Genomic DNA, 2,500 nt, shown 5'->3' on the forward strand with positions numbered 1-2,500 from the left:
CACTCAAGACGACGGTTGGGAAGAACGATATTGCTCACAACAAGTTCAAGGACAACGTCTCAATCAAGGGACACAACCGAATTATGTTAACTGGGTCGCTAAAGTAAACCGAGTTCATATAATGCACCGCATCCAAAAGAACTAGCCACAACACGTGCATCACTGAGATGTTTCACTAGATGGAACACGTGCGTGACATTAGGATCCTCCAACACCTCTTCGTGATGGAAAGATAGAATTCGAAGCAACCACAGAAGTACCGTCTAGTGGGTAGGCAACACAGGGACTGATCAACCAATATCACCCAAGGCAACGGGTGAAAATGGAAGAGATGCATGCTTGACCGTTCGATACGCAAGGCATGGAGCCAGCCAGCAAGTGCATCTCGATTACAACTCACACACCCTCACGTTCGCAAGACACCACACCACAAGACGGTCCACCCCCCACCTACCATGGGCAAGCAAGCAAATGGAAACATCAAGTGACGCATGGTCAAGCATCGCTAGGCATGAAAATAACTTTCCACAATATCCGAGGGACTAGCTGCCGAGCTAACCAACGATCAGTGACGACCGTGTGTTGGTATTAATAAAGCTCAACAACTATGAAGAGGCTAGTTGTGCCATGATAAACATGCTAACGCACGCACCACGTGAGGGGGGAGGCCTCATCAAGCTCCCTTTAAAACCTGCCAGTGTGGAGCTGGCCGGCTCAAGGAGCACTCCCCCCCTATAAGAGGTTAATATGCAAAAGGCAAAATTGTACAAGTAGATACACTTTTTTTGAGCAGACATAAGTCCATATCTCGGGCTACACTTCGAATTTTGATGCGATTTTTTGCAGTAATTCGTAGAATAATGGTATCTCCTTGCTCACCAAATTTCATAATTTTTCTCGAAGGGGAACTATTTTTTTATTTTTTTTACTTACCGGGTATGTGTAAAATCGGGAAAAATAGAAAAGCACATGTAGACTTCGAATTTCGACCTCATTTTTTCCAGTCCACCACTAAACAATATCAGGAACCTCCCCACAAAATTTCATTCAGTTTGGCCAAGGTCTTAAATTTGACAAATTTTGGCACCAAGCTATCTAGTCGCGGTGCACCGACCAACTTGGCCAAGTGCAAAATGCATCCAATTCAAAACTTTTGTGCACCAACACTTTTACAGTACTCATTTGGGGACATTTGGAGGCCTTTCCAACCCTCACATCTCAAAAACCACGAATTTCATTTTTTCACAAAACTCCCCACCAAGCCTTCTAGCTATGCCGCGGTGCACCGCCAACATTGGCCATGTGCAAAACCCTCCGAACTCAAAACTTTCGTGCACCAAGAATTTCATGGTATTCATTTGGGGACATTTGGAGGCCTTTCCAACCCTCACATCTCAAAAACCACGAATTTCATTTTTTCACAAAACTCCCCACCAAGCCTTCTAGCTATGCCGCGGTGCACCGCCAACATTGGCCATGTGCAAAACCCTCCGAACTCAAAACTTTCGTGCACCAAGAATTTCATGGTATTCATTTGGGGGCATTTGGAGGCCTTTCCAACCCTCACATCTCAAAAACCACGAATTTCATTTTTTCACAAAACTCCCCACCAAGCCATTTAGCTATGCCGTGGTGCACCGACCAACTTGGCCATGTGCAAAACCCAACCAACTCAAAACTTTCGTGCACCAAGACTTTCATGGTATTCATTTGGGGGCATTTGGAGGCCTTTCCAACCCTCACATCTCAAAAACCACGAATTTCATTTTTTCACAAAACTCCCCACCAAGCCATTTAGCTATGCCGTGGTGCACCGACAACCTTGCCCATGTGCAAAACCCAACCAACTCAAAACTTTCGTGCACCAAGACTTTCATGGTATTCATTTGGGGGCATTTGGAGGCCATTCCAACCCTCACATCTCAAAAACCACGAATTTCATTTTTTCACAAAACTCCCCACCAAGCCATTTAGCTATGCCGTGGTGCACCGACAACCTTGCCCATGTGCAAAACCCAACCAACTCAAAACTTTCGTGCACCAAGACTTTCATGGTATTCATTTGGGGGCATTTGGAGGCCATTCCAACCCTCACATCTCAAAAACCACGAATTTCATTTTTTCACAAAACTCCCCACCAAGCCATTTAGCTATGCCGTGGTGCACCGACAACCTTGCCCATGTGCAAAACCCAACCAACTCAAAACTTTCGTGCACCAAGACTTTCATGGTATTCATTTGGGGGCATTTGGAGGCCATTCCAACCCTCACATCTCAAAAACCACGAATTTCATTTTTTCACAAAACTCCCCACCAAGCCATTTAGCTATGCCGTGGTGCACCGACAACCTTGCCCATGTGCAAAACCCAACCAACTCAAAACTTTCGTGCACCAAGACTTTCATGGTATTCATTTGGGGGCATTTGGAGGCCATTCCAACCCTCACATCTCAAAAACCACGAATTTCATTTTTTCACAAAACTCCCCACCAAGCCATTT

Source organism: Vigna unguiculata, unplaced genomic scaffold, assembly GCF_004118075.2.
Source record: "Vigna unguiculata cultivar IT97K-499-35 unplaced genomic scaffold, ASM411807v1 contig_575, whole genome shotgun sequence".
Classification (NCBI taxonomy): Eukaryota; Viridiplantae; Streptophyta; class Magnoliopsida; order Fabales; family Fabaceae; genus Vigna; species Vigna unguiculata.